This window comes from Giraffa tippelskirchi, chromosome 9 (genome assembly GCF_054371585.1).
Source record: "Giraffa tippelskirchi isolate mGirTip1 chromosome 9, T2T-mGirTip1v1.2.pri, whole genome shotgun sequence".
Classification (NCBI taxonomy): Eukaryota; Metazoa; Chordata; class Mammalia; order Artiodactyla; family Giraffidae; genus Giraffa; species Giraffa tippelskirchi.
The window spans coordinates 66,766,439-66,781,055 of record NC_137283.1 but is presented as its reverse complement, the minus strand read 5'-3'; positions in this window follow the sequence as shown (position 1 = coordinate 66,781,055).

Genomic DNA, 14,617 nt, shown 5'->3' with positions numbered 1-14,617 from the left:
GAGCTCGCGAAACTAGGCCTTTCTTGGCTCGGGAAGTGACGACCTGTTTGCAGGCCTCTTGTACTGGCGTCTGCAGAGCCCCACACTTGCTGTGCGAGGGAGGCCTAAAAACCCAATCTCGGGGCTGCCTTTCCTCCCTCCAAGGAAGAGAGCCTGCCCGGCCGCCTTCTGGCTGAAAGTCACATCTGGCTGGGAAGTGGTAGTTGGGAAGTCAGTTTTCAGGGGCAATGTCCGCTAGGTGTACGTGCATGCCTAGGGTTCCCACACTGCCCAGAACACCAAGGTTCCCTTCACACAGCTCTTCCGTCACGGTAGCTCTGCAGGAGAGAGCTCGCAAAACTAGGCCTTTCTTGGCTCGGGAAGTGAATGCCTGTTTGCAGGCCTCTTGTACTGGCTTCTGCAGAGCCCCACACTTGCTGTGCGAGGGAGGCCTAAAAACCCCATCTCTGGGGCTGCCTTTCCTCCCTCCAAGGAAGAGAGCCGGCTCGGCCGCCTTCAAGCTGAAAGTCACATTGGGCTGGGAAGTGCTAGATGGGAAGTTAGTTTTCAGGGGCCATAGCCGCTGGGTGCACCTGTATGTGTACAGCCCCGATACTGCCCGGGAACATCAAGGCTCCCTCCACACAGCTCTGCCTTCACGTTAGCTCTGCAGGAGAGAGCTCGCGAAACTAGGCCTTTCTTGACTCGGGAAGTGAGGACCTGCTCGCAGACCTATGGACCGGGCGTTTCCAGAGCTCCACGTTGCCTGCGCGCGGGAGGCCTGAAAACTCACTCCCTGGGGCTGCCTTTCCTCCCTCCAAGGAAGAGAGCCTGCCCGGCCGCCTTCTGGCTGAAAGTCAAATCTGGCTGGGAAGTGGTAGTTGGGAAGTCAGTTTTCAGGGGCCATGCCTGCTGGCTGCACGTTCACAGCTAGGCCTCCCACACTGCCCGGGAACATCAAGGCTCCCTCCACACAGCTCTTTCTTCACGTTTGCTCTGCAGGAGAGAGCTCGCGAAACTAGGCCTTTCTTGACTCGGGAAGTGAGGACCTGCTCCCAGACCTATGGACCGGGCGTTTCCAGAGCTCCACGTTGCCTGCGCGCGGGAGGCCTGAAAACTCACTCTCTGGGGCTGCCTTTCCTCCCTCCAAGGAAGAGAGCCTGCCCGGCCGCCTTCTGGCTGAAAGTCACATCTGGCTGGGAAGTGGTAGTTGGGAAGTCAGTTTTCAGGGGCAATGTCCGCTAGGTGTACGTGCATGCCTAGGGTTCCCACACTGCCCAGAACACCAAGGTTCCCTTCACACAGCTCTTCCGTCACGGTAGCTCTGCAGGAGAGAGCTCGCAAAACTAGGCCTTTCTTGGCTCGGGAAGTGAATGCCTGTTTGCAGGCCTCTTGTACTGGCTTCTGCAGAGCCCCACACTTGCTGTGCGAGGGAGGCCTAAAAACCCCATCTCTGGGGCTGCCTTTCCTCCCTCCAAGGAAGAGAGCCGGCTCGGCCGCCTTCAAGCTGAAAGTCACATTGGGCTGGGAAGTGCTAGATGGGAAGTTAGTTTTCAGGGGCCATAGCCGCTGGGTGCACCTGTATGTGTACAGCCCCGATACTGCCCGGGAACATCAAGGCTCCCTCCACACAGCTCTCCCTTCACGTTAGCTCTGCAGGAGAGAGCTCGCGAAACTAGGCCTTTCTTGACTCGGGAAGTGAGGACCTGCTCGCAGACCTATGGACCGGGCGTTTCCAGAGCTCCACGTTGCCTGCGCGCGGGAGGCCTGAAAACTCACTCCCTGGGGCTGCCTTTCCTCCCTCCAAGGAAGAGAGCCTGCCCCGCCGCCTTCTGGCTGAAAGTCAAATCTGGCTGGGAAGTGGTAGTTGGGAAGTCAGTTTTCAGGGGCCACGGCTGCTGGCTGCACGTTTACAGCTAGGCCTCCCACACTGCCCGGGAACATCAAGGCTCCCTCCACACAGCTCTTTCTTCACGTTTGCTCTGCAGGAGAGAGCTCGAGAAACTAGGCCTTTCTTGACTCGGGAAGTGAGGACCTGCTCCCAGACCTATGGACCGGGCGTTTCCAGAGCTCCACGTTGCCTGCGCGCGGGAGGCCTGAAAACTCACTCTCTGGGGCTGCCTTTCCTCCCTCCAAGGAAGAGAGCCTGCCCGGCCGCCTTCTGGCTGAAAGTCACATCTGGCTGGGAAGTGGTAGTTGGGAAGTCAGTTTTCAGGGGCAATGTCCGCTAGGTGTACGTGCATGCCTAGGGTTCCCACACTGCCCAGAACACCAAGGTTCCCTTCACACAGCTCTTCCGTCACGGTAGATCTGCAGGAGAGAGCTCGCGAAACTAGGCCTTTCTTGGCTCGGGAAGTGACGACCTGTTTGCAGGCCTCTTGTACTGGCTTCTGCAGAGCCCCACACTTGCTGTGCGAGGGAGGCCTAAAAACCCAATCTCGGGGCTGCCTTTCCTCCCTCCAAGGAAGAGAGCCTACCCGGCCGCCTTCTGGCTGAAAGTCACATCTGGCTGGGAAGTGGTAGTTGGGAAGTCAGTTTTCAGGGGCAATGTCCGCTAGGTGTACGTGCATGCCTAGGGTTCCCACACTGCCCAGAACACCAAGGTTCCCTTCACACAGCTCTTCCGTCACGGTAGCTCTGCAGGAGAGAGCTCGCAAAACTAGGCCTTTCTTGGCTCGGGAAGTGAATGCCTGTTTGCAGGCCTCTTGTACTGGCTTCTGCAGAGCCCCACACTTGCTGTGCGAGGGAGGCCTAAAAACCCCATCTCTGGGGCTGCCTTTCCTCCCTCCAAGGAAGAGAGCCGGCTCGGCCGCCTTCAAGCTGAAAGTCACATTGGGCTGGGAAGTGCTAGATGGGAAGTTAGTTTTCAGGGGCCATAGCCGCTGGGTGCACCTGTATGTGTACAGCCCCGATACTGCCCGGGAACATCAAGGCTCCCTCCACACAGCTCTGCCTTCACGTTAGCTCTGCAGGAGAGAGCTCGCGAAACTAGGCCTTTCTTGACTCGGGAAGTGAGGACCTGCTCGCAGACCTATGGACCGGGCGTTTCCAGAGCTCCACGTTGCCTGTGCGCGGGAGGCCTGAAAACTCACTCCCTGGGGCTGCCTTTCCTCCCTCCAAGGAAGAGAGCCTGCCCCGCCGCCTTCTGGCTGAAAGTCAAATCTGGCTGGGAAGTGGTAGTTGGGAAGTCAGTTTTCAGGGGCCATGGCTGTTGGCTGCACGTTTACAGCTAGGCCTCCCACACTGCCCGGGAACATCAAAGCTCCCTCCACACAGCTCTTTCTTCACGTTTGCTCTGCAGGAGAGAGCTCGCGAAACTAGGCCTTTCTTGACTCGGGAAGTGAGGACCTGCTCCCAGACCTATGGACCGGGCGTTTCCAGAGCTCCACGTTGCCTGCGCGCGGGAGGCCTGAAAACTCACTCTCTGGGGCTGCCTTTCCTCCCTCCAAGGAAGAGAGCCGGCTCGGCCGCCTTCAAGCTGAAAGTCACATTGGGCTGGGAAGTGCTAGATGGGAAGTTGGTTTTCAGGGGCCATAGCCGCTGGGTGCACCTGTATGTGTACAGCCCCGATACTGCCCGGGAACATCAAGGCTCCCTCCACACAGCTCTTTCTTCACGTTTGCTCTGCAGGAGAGAGCTCGCGAAACTAGGCCTTTCTTGACTCGGGAAGTGAGGACCTGCTCCCAGACCTATGGACTGGGCGTTTCCAGAGCTCCACGTTGCCTGCGCGCGGGAGGCCTGAAAACTCACTCTCTGGGGCTGCCTTTCCTCCCTCCAAGGAAGAGAGCCTGCCCGGCCGCCTTCTGGCTGAAAGTCACATCTGGCTGGGAAGTGGTAGTTGGGAAGTCAGTTTTCAGGGGCAATGTCCGCTAGGTGTACGTGCATGCCTAGGGTTCCCACACTGCCCAGAACACCAAGGTTCCCTTCACACAGCTCTTCCGTCACGGTAGCTCTGCAGGAGAGAGCTCGCGAAACTAGGCCTTTCTTGGCTCGGGAAGTGACGACCTGTTTGTAGGCCTCTTGTACTGGCGTCTGCAGAGCCCCACACTTGCTGTGCGAGGGAGGCCTAAAAACCCAATCTCGGGGCTGCCTTTCCTCCCTCCAAGGAAGAGAGCCTGCCCGGCCGCCTTCTGGCTGAAAGTCACATCTGGCTGGGAAGTGGTAGTTGGGAAGTCAGTTTTCAGGGGCAATGTCCGCTAGGTGTACGTGCATGCCTAGGGTTCCCACACTGCCCAGAACACCAAGGTTCCCTTCACACAGCTCTTCCGTCACGGTAGCTCTGCAGGAGAGAGCTCGCGAAACTAGGCCTTTCTTGGCTCGGGAAGTGACGACCTGTTTGCAGGCCTCTTGTACTGGCGTCTGCAGAGCCCCACACTTGCTGTGCGAGGGAGGCCTAAAAACCCAATCTCGGGGCTGCCTTTCCTCCCTCCAAGGAAGAGAGCCTGCCCGGCCGCCTTCTGGCTGAAAGTCACATCTGGCTGGGAAGTGGTAGTTGGGAAGTCAGTTTTCAGGGGCAATGTCCGCTAGGTGTACGTGCATGCCTAGGGTTCCCACACTGCCCAGAACACCAAGGTTCCCTTCACACAGCTCTTCCGTCACGGTAGCTCTGCAGGAGAGAGCTCGCGAAACTAGGCCTTTCTTGGCTCGGGAAGTGACGACCTGTTTGTAGGCCTCTTGTACTGGCGTCTGCAGAGCCCCACACTTGCTGTGCGAGGGAGGCCTAAAAACCCAATCTCGGGGCTGCCTTTCCTCCCTCCAAGGAAGAGAGCCTGCCCGGCCGCCTTCTGGCTGAAAGTCACATCTGGCTGGGAAGTGGTAGTTGGGAAGTCAGTTTTCAGGGGCAATGTCCGCTAGGTGTACGTGCATGCCTAGGGTTCCCACACTGCCCAGAACACCAAGGTTCCCTTCACACAGCTCTTCCGTCACGGTAGCTCTGCAGGAGAGAGCTCGCGAAACTAGGCCTTTCTTGGCTCGGGAAGTGACGACCTGTTTGCAGGCCTCTTGTACTGGCGTCTGCAGAGCCCCACACTTGCTGTGCGAGGGAGGCCTAAAAACCCAATCTCGGGGCTGCCTTTCCTCCCTCCAAGGAAGAGAGCCTGCCCGGCCGCCTTCTGGCTGAAAGTCACATCTGGCTGGGAAGTGGTAGTTGGGAAGTCAGTTTTCAGGGGCAATGTCCGCTAGGTGTACGTGCATGCCTAGGGTTCCCACACTGCCCAGAACACCAAGGTTCCCTTCACACAGCTCTTCCGTCACGGTAGCTCTGCAGGAGAGAGCTCGCAAAACTAGGCCTTTCTTGGCTCGGGAAGTGAATGCCTGTTTGCAGGCCTCTTGTACTGGCTTCTGCAGAGCCCCACACTTGCTGTGCGAGGGAGGCCTAAAAACCCCATCTCTGGGGCTGCCTTTCCTCCCTCCAAGGAAGAGAGCCGGCTCGGCCGCCTTCAAGCTGAAAGTCACATTGGGCTGGGAAGTGCTAGATGGGAAGTTAGTTTTCAGGGGCCATAGCCGCTGGGTGCACCTGTATGTGTACAGCCCCGATACTGCCCGGGAACATCAAGGCTCCCTCCACACAGCTCTGCCTTCACGTTAGCTCTGCAGGAGAGAGCTCGCGAAACTAGGCCTTTCTTGACTCGGGAAGTGAGGACCTGCTCCCAGACCTATGGACCGGGCGTTTCCAGAGCTCCACGTTGCCTGCGCGCGGGAGGCCTGAAAACTCACTCCCTGGGGCTGCCTTTCCTCCCTCCAAGGAAGAGAGCCTGCCCGGCCGCCTTCTGGCTGAAAGTCAAATCTGGCTGGGAAGTGGTAGTTGGGAAGTCAGTTTTCAGGAGCCATGGCTGCTGGCTGCACGTTTACAGCTAGGCCTCCCACACTGCCCGGGAACATCAAGGCTCCCTCCACACAGCTCTTTCTTCACGTTTGCTCTGCAGGAGAGAGCTCGCGAAACTAGGCCTTTCTTGACTCGGGAAGTGAGGACCTGCTCCCAGACCTATGGACCGGGCGTTTCCAGAGCTCCACGTTGCCTGCGCGCGGGAGGCCTGAAAACTCACTCTCTGGGGCTGCCTTTCCTCCCTCCAAGGAAGAGAGCCTGCCCGGCCGCCTTCTGGCTGAAAGTCACATCTGGCTGGGAAGTGGTAGTTGGGAAGTCAGTTTTCAGGGGCAATGTCCGCTAGGTGTACGTGCATGCCTAGGGTTCCCACACTGCCCAGAACACCAAGGTTCCCTTCACACAGCTCTTCCGTCACGGTAGCTCTGCAGGAGAGAGCTCGCGAAACTAGGCCTTTCTTGGCTCGGGAAGTGACGACCTGTTTGCAGGCCTCTTGTACTGGCGTCTGCAGAGCCCCACACTTGCTGTGCGAGGGAGGCCTAAAAACCCAATCTCGGGGCTGCCTTTCCTCCCTCCAAGGAAGAGAGCCTGCCCGGCCGCCTTCTGGCTGAAAGTCACATCTGGCTGGGAAGTGGTAGTTGGGAAGTCAGTTTTCAGGGGCAATGTCCGCTAGGTGTACGTGCATGCCTAGGGTTCCCACACTGCCCAGAACACCAAGGTTCCCTTCACACAGCTCTTCCGTCACGGTAGCTCTGCAGGAGAGAGCTCGCAAAACTAGGCCTTTCTTGGCTCGGGAAGTGAATGCCTGTTTGCAGGCCTCTTGTACTGGCTTCTGCAGAGCCCCACACTTGCTGTGCGAGGGAGGCCTAAAAACCCCATCTCTGGGGCTGCCTTTCCTCCCTCCAAGGAAGAGAGCCGGCTCGGCCGCCTTCAAGCTGAAAGTCACATTGGGCTGGGAAGTGCTAGATGGGAAGTTAGTTTTCAGGGGCCATAGCCGCTGGGTGCACCTGTATGTGTACAGCCCCGATACTGCCCGGGAACATCAAGGCTCCCTCCACACAGCTCTGCCTTCACGTTAGCTCTGCAGGAGAGAGCTCGCGAAACTAGGCCTTTCTTGACTCGGGAAGTGAGGACCTGCTCGCAGACCTATGGACCGGGCGTTTCCAGAGCTCCACGTTGCCTGCGCGCGGGAGGCCTGAAAACTCACTCCCTGGGGCTGCCTTTCCTCCCTCCAAGGAAGAGAGCCTGCCCGGCCGCCTTCTGGCTGAAAGTCAAATCTGGCTGGGAAGTGGTAGTTGGGAAGTCAGTTTTCAGGGGCCATGCCTGCTGGCTGCACGTTCACAGCTAGGCCTCCCACACTGCCCGGGAACATCAAGGCTCCCTCCACACAGCTCTTTCTTCACGTTTGCTCTGCAGGAGAGAGCTCGCGAAACTAGGCCTTTCTTGACTCGGGAAGTGAGGACCTGCTCCCAGACCTATGGACCGGGCGTTTCCAGAGCTCCACGTTGCCTGCGCGCGGGAGGCCTGAAAACTCACTCTCTGGGGCTGCCTTTCCTCCCTCCAAGGAAGAGAGCCTGCCCGGCCGCCTTCTGGCTGAAAGTCACATCTGGCTGGGAAGTGGTAGTTGGGAAGTCAGTTTTCAGGGGCAATGTCCGCTAGGTGTACGTGCATGCCTAGGGTTCCCACACTGCCCAGAACACCAAGGTTCCCTTCACACAGCTCTTCCGTCACGGTAGCTCTGCAGGAGAGAGCTCGCAAAACTAGGCCTTTCTTGGCTCGGGAAGTGAATGCCTGTTTGCAGGCCTCTTGTACTGGCTTCTGCAGAGCCCCACACTTGCTGTGCGAGGGAGGCCTAAAAACCCCATCTCTGGGGCTGCCTTTCCTCCCTCCAAGGAAGAGAGCCGGCTCGGCCGCCTTCAAGCTGAAAGTCACATTGGGCTGGGAAGTGCTAGATGGGAAGTTAGTTTTCAGGGGCCATAGCCGCTGGGTGCACCTGTATGTGTACAGCCCCGATACTGCCCGGGAACATCAAGGCTCCCTCCACACAGCTCTCCCTTCACGTTAGCTCTGCAGGAGAGAGCTCGCGAAACTAGGCCTTTCTTGACTCGGGAAGTGAGGACCTGCTCGCAGACCTATGGACCGGGCGTTTCCAGAGCTCCACGTTGCCTGCGCGCGGGAGGCCTGAAAACTCACTCCCTGGGGCTGCCTTTCCTCCCTCCAAGGAAGAGAGCCTGCCCCGCCGCCTTCTGGCTGAAAGTCAAATCTGGCTGGGAAGTGGTAGTTGGGAAGTCAGTTTTCAGGGGCCATGGCTGCTGGCTGCACGTTTACAGCTAGGCCTCCCACACTGCCCGGGAACATCAAGGCTCCCTCCACACAGCTCTTTCTTCACGTTTGCTCTGCAGGAGAGAGCTCGAGAAACTAGGCCTTTCTTGACTCGGGAAGTGAGGACCTGCTCCCAGACCTATGGACCGGGCGTTTCCAGAGCTCCACGTTGCCTGCGCGCGGGAGGCCTGAAAACTCACTCTCTGGGGCTGCCTTTCCTCCCTCCAAGGAAGAGAGCCTGCCCGGCCGCCTTCTGGCTGAAAGTCACATCTGGCTGGGAAGTGGTAGTTGGGAAGTCAGTTTTCAGGGGCAATGTCCGCTAGGTGTACGTGCATGCCTAGGGTTCCCACACTGCCCAGAACACCAAGGTTCCCTTCACACAGCTCTTCCGTCACGGTAGATCTGCAGGAGAGAGCTCGCGAAACTAGGCCTTTCTTGGCTCGGGAAGTGACGACCTGTTTGCAGGCCTCTTGTACTGGCTTCTGCAGAGCCCCACACTTGCTGTGCGAGGGAGGCCTAAAAACCCAATCTCGGGGCTGCCTTTCCTCCCTCCAAGGAAGAGAGCCTACCCGGCCGCCTTCTGGCTGAAAGTCACATCTGGCTGGGAAGTGGTAGTTGGGAAGTCAGTTTTCAGGGGCAATGTCCGCTAGGTGTACGTGCATGCCTAGGGTTCCCACACTGCCCAGAACACCAAGGTTCCCTTCACACAGCTCTTCCGTCACGGTAGCTCTGCAGGAGAGAGCTCGCAAAACTAGGCCTTTCTTGGCTCGGGAAGTGAATGCCTGTTTGCAGGCCTCTTGTACTGGCTTCTGCAGAGCCCCACACTTGCTGTGCGAGGGAGGCCTAAAAACCCCATCTCTGGGGCTGCCTTTCCTCCCTCCAAGGAAGAGAGCCGGCTCGGCCGCCTTCAAGCTGAAAGTCACATTGGGCTGGGAAGTGCTAGATGGGAAGTTAGTTTTCAGGGGCCATAGCCGCTGGGTGCACCTGTATGTGTACAGCCCCGATACTGCCCGGGAACATCAAGGCTCCCTCCACACAGCTCTGCCTTCACGTTAGCTCTGCAGGAGAGAGCTCGCGAAACTAGGCCTTTCTTGACTCGGGAAGTGAGGACCTGCTCGCAGACCTATGGACCGGGCGTTTCCAGAGCTCCACGTTGCCTGTGCGCGGGAGGCCTGAAAACTCACTCCCTGGGGCTGCCTTTCCTCCCTCCAAGGAAGAGAGCCTGCCCCGCCGCCTTCTGGCTGAAAGTCAAATCTGGCTGGGAAGTGGTAGTTGGGAAGTCAGTTTTCAGGGGCCATGGCTGTTGGCTGCACGTTTACAGCTAGGCCTCCCACACTGCCCGGGAACATCAAAGCTCCCTCCACACAGCTCTTTCTTCACGTTTGCTCTGCAGGAGAGAGCTCGCGAAACTAGGCCTTTCTTGACTCGGGAAGTGAGGACCTGCTCCCAGACCTATGGACCGGGCGTTTCCAGAGCTCCACGTTGCCTGCGCGCGGGAGGCCTGAAAACTCACTCTCTGGGGCTGCCTTTCCTCCCTCCAAGGAAGAGAGCCGGCTCGGCCGCCTTCAAGCTGAAAGTCACATTGGGCTGGGAAGTGCTAGATGGGAAGTTGGTTTTCAGGGGCCATAGCCGCTGGGTGCACCTGTATGTGTACAGCCCCGATACTGCCCGGGAACATCAAGGCTCCCTCCACACAGCTCTTTCTTCACGTTTGCTCTGCAGGAGAGAGCTCGCGAAACTAGGCCTTTCTTGACTCGGGAAGTGAGGACCTGCTCCCAGACCTATGGACCGGGCGTTTCCAGAGCTCCACGTTGCCTGCGCGCGGGAGGCCTGAAAACTCACTCTCTGGGGCTGCCTTTCCTCCCTCCAAGGAAGAGAGCCTGCCCGGCCGCCTTCTGGCTGAAAGTCACATCTGGCTGGGAAGTGGTAGTTGGGAAGTCAGTTTTCAGGGGCAATGTCCGCTAGGTGTACGTGCATGCCTAGGGTTCCCACACTGCCCAGAACACCAAGTTTCCCTTCACACAGCTCTTCCGTCACGGTAGCTCTGCAGGAGAGAGCTCGCGAAACTAGGCCTTTCTTGGCTCGGGAAGTGACGACCTGTTTGTAGGCCTCTTGTACTGGCGTCTGCAGAGCCCCACACTTGCTGTGCGAGGGAGGCCTAAAAACCCAATCTCGGGGCTGCCTTTCCTCCCTCCAAGGAAGAGAGCCTGCCCGGCCGCCTTCTGGCTGAAAGTCACATCTGGCTGGGAAGTGGTAGTTGGGAAGTCAGTTTTCAGGGGCAATGTCCGCTAGGTGTACATGCATGCCTAGGGTTCCCACACTGCCCAGAACACCAAGGTTCCCTTCACACAGCTCTTCCGTCACGGTAGCTCTGCAGGAGAGAGCTCGCGAAACTAGGCCTTTCTTGGCTCGGGAAGTGACGACCTGTTTGCAGGCCTCTTGTACTGGCGTCTGCAGAGCCCCACACTTGCTGTGCGAGGGAGGCCTAAAAACCCAATCTCGGGGCTGCCTTTCCTCCCTCCAAGGAAGAGAGCCTGCCCGGCCGCCTTCTGGCTGAAAGTCACATCTGGCTGGGAAGTGGTAGTTGGGAAGTCAGTTTTCAGGGGCAATGTCCGCTAGGTGTACGTGCATGCCTAGGGTTCCCACACTGCCCAGAACACCAAGGTTCCCTTCACACAGCTCTTCCGTCACGGTAGCTCTGCAGGAGAGAGCTCGCGAAACTAGGCCTTTCTTGGCTCGGGAAGTGACGACCTGTTTGTAGGCCTCTTGTACTGGCGTCTGCAGAGCCCCACACTTGCTGTGCGAGGGAGGCCTAAAAACCCAATCTCGGGGCTGCCTTTCCTCCCTCCAAGGAAGAGAGCCTGCCCGGCCGCCTTCTGGCTGAAAGTCACATCTGGCTGGGAAGTGGTAGTTGGGAAGTCAGTTTTCAGGGGCAATGTCCGCTAGGTGTACGTGCATGCCTAGGGTTCCCACACTGCCCAGAACACCAAGGTTCCCTTCACACAGCTCTTCCGTCACGGTAGCTCTGCAGGAGAGAGCTCGCGAAACTAGGCCTTTCTTGGCTCGGGAAGTGACGACCTGTTTGCAGGCCTCTTGTACTGGCGTCTGCAGAGCCCCACACTTGCTGTGCGAGGGAGGCCTAAAAACCCAATCTCGGGGCTGCCTTTCCTCCCTCCAAGGAAGAGAGCCTGCCCGGCCGCCTTCTGGCTGAAAGTCACATCTGGCTGGGAAGTGGTAGTTGGGAAGTCAGTTTTCAGGGGCAATGTCCGCTAGGTGTACGTGCATGCCTAGGGTTCCCACACTGCCCAGAACACCAAGGTTCCCTTCACACAGCTCTTCCGTCACGGTAGCTCTGCAGGAGAGAGCTCGCAAAACTAGGCCTTTCTTGGCTCGGGAAGTGAATGCCTGTTTGCAGGCCTCTTGTACTGGCTTCTGCAGAGCCCCACACTTGCTGTGCGAGGGAGGCCTAAAAACCCCATCTCTGGGGCTGCCTTTCCTCCCTCCAAGGAAGAGAGCCGGCTCGGCCGCCTTCAAGCTGAAAGTCACATTGGGCTGGGAAGTGCTAGATGGGAAGTTAGTTTTCAGGGGCCATAGCCGCTGGGTGCACCTGTATGTGTACAGCCCCGATACTGCCCGGGAACATCAAGGCTCCCTCCACACAGCTCTGCCTTCACGTTAGCTCTGCAGGAGAGAGCTCGCGAAACTAGGCCTTTCTTGACTCGGGAAGTGAGGACCTGCTCCCAGACCTATGGACCGGGCGTTTCCAGAGCTCCCCGTTGCCTGCGCGCGGGAGGCCTGAAAACTCACTCCCTGGGGCTGCCTTTCCTCCCTCCAAGGAAGAGAGCCTGCCCGGCCGCCTTCTGGCTGAAAGTCAAATCTGGCTGGGAAGTGGTAGTTGGGAAGTCAGTTTTCAGGAGCCATGGCTGCTGGCTGCACGTTTACAGCTAGGCCTCCCACACTGCCCGGGAACATCAAGGCTCCCTCCACACAGCTCTTTCTTCACGTTTGCTCTGCAGGAGAGAGCTCGCGAAACTAGGCCTTTCTTGACTCGGGAAGTGAGGACCTGCTCCCAGACCTATGGACCGGGCGTTTCCAGAGCTCCACGTTGCCTGCGCGCGGGAGGCCTGAAAACTCACTCTCTGGGGCTGCCTTTCCTCCCTCCAAGGAAGAGAGCCTGCCCGGCCGCCTTCTGGCTGAAAGTCACATCTGGCTGGGAAGTGGTAGTTGGGAAGTCAGTTTTCAGGGGCAATGTCCGCTAGGTGTACGTGCATGCCTAGGGTTCCCACACTGCCCAGAACACCAATGTTCCCTTCACACAGCTCTTCCGTCACGGTAGCTCTGCAGGAGAGAGCTCGCGAAACTAGGCCTTTCTTGGCTCGGGAAGTGACGACCTGTTTGCAGGCCTCTTGTACTGGCGTCTGCAGAGCCCCACACTTGCTGTGCGAGGGAGGCCTAAAAACCCAATCTCGGGGCTGCCTTTCCTCCCTCCAAGGAAGAGAGCCTGCCCGGCCGCCTTCTGGCTGAAAGTCACATCTGGCTGGGAAGTGGTAGTTGGGAAGTCAGTTTTCAGGGGCAATGTCCGCTAGGTGTACGTGCATGCCTAGGGTTCCCACACTGCCCAGAACACCAAGGTTCCCTTCACACAGCTCTTCCGTCACGGTAGCTCTGCAGGAGAGAGCTCGCAAAACTAGGCCTTTCTTGGCTCGGGAAGTGAATGCCTGTTTGCAGGCCTCTTGTACTGGCGTCTGCAGAGCCCCACACTTGCTGTGCGAGGGAGGCCTAAAAACCCCATCTCTGGGGCTGCCTTTCCTCCCTCCAAGGAAGAGAGCCGGCTCGGCCGCCTTCAAGCTGAAAGTCACATTGGGCTGGGAAGTGCTAGATGGGAAGTTAGTTTTCAGGGGCCATAGCCGCTGGGTGCACCTGTATGTGTACAGCCCCGATACTGCCCGGGAACATCAAGGCTCCCTCCACACAGCTCTGCCTTCACGTTAGCTCTGCAGGAGAGAGCTCGCGAAACTAGGCCTTTCTTGACTCGGGAAGTGAGGACCTGCTCGCAGACCTATGGACCGGGCGTTTCCAGAGCTCCACGTTGCCTGCGCGCGGGAGGCCTGAAAACTCACTCCCTGGGGCTGCCTTTCCTCCCTCCAAGGAAGAGAGCCTGCCCGGCCGCCTTCTGGCTGAAAGTCAAATCTGGCTGGGAAGTGGTAGTTGGGAAGTCAGTTTTCAGGGGCCATGCCTGCTGGCTGCACGTTCACAGCTAGGCCTCCCACACTGCCCGGGAACATCAAGGCTCCCTCCACACAGCTCTTTCTTCACGTTTGCTCTGCAGGAGAGAGCTCGCGAAACTAGGCCTTTCTTGACTCGGGAAGTGAGGACCTGCTCCCAGACCTATGGACCGGGCGTTTCCAGAGCTCCACGTTGCCTGCGCGCGGGAGGCCTGAAAACTCACTCTCTGGGGCTGCCTTTCCTCCCTCCAAGGAAGAGAGCCTGCCCGGCCGCCTTCTGGCTGAAAGTCACATCTGGCTGGGAAGTGGTAGTTGGGAAGTCAGTTTTCAGGGGCAATGTCCGCTAGGTGTACGTGCATGCCTAGGGTTCCCACACTGCCCAGAACACCAAGGTTCCCTTCACACAGCTCTTCCGTCACGGTAGCTCTGCAGGAGAGAGCTCGCAAAACTAGGCCTTTCTTGGCTCGGGAAGTGAATGCCTGTTTGCAGGCCTCTTGTACTGGCTTCTGCAGAGCCCCACACTTGCTGTGCGAGGGAGGCCTAAAAACCCCATCTCTGGGGCTGCCTTTCCTCCCTCCAAGGAAGAGAGCCGGCTCGGCCGCCTTCAAGCTGAAAGTCACATTGGGCTGGGAAGTGCTAGATGGGAAGTTAGTTTTCAGGGGCCATAGCCGCTGGGTGCACCTGTATGTGTACAGCCCCGATACTGCCCGGGAACATCAAGGCTCCCTCCACACAGCTCTCCCTTCACGTTAGCTCTGCAGGAGAGAGCTCGCGAAACTAGGCCTTTCTTGACTCGGGAAGTGAGGACCTGCTCGCAGACCTATGGACCGGGCGTTTCCAGAGCTCCACGTTGCCTGCGCGCGGGAGGCCTGAAAACTCACTCCCTGGGGCTGCCTTTCCTCCCTCTAAGGAAGAGAGCCTGCCCCGCCGCCTTCTGGCTGAAAGTCAAATCTGGCTGGGAAGTGGTAGTTGGGAAGTCAGTTTTCAGGGGCCATGGCTGCTGGCTGCACGTTTACAGCTAGGCCTCCCACACTGCCCGGGAACATCAAGGCTCCCTCCACACAGCTCTTTCTTCACGTTTGCTCTGCAGGAGAGAGCTCGAGAAACTAGGCCTTTCTTGACTCGGGAAGTGAGGACCTGCTCCCAGACCTATGGACCGGGCGTTTCCAGAGCTCCACGTTGCCTGCGCGCGGGAGGCCTGAAAACTCACTCTCTGGGGCTGCCTTTCCTCCCTCCAAGGAAGAGAGCCTGCCCGGCCGCCTTCTGGCTG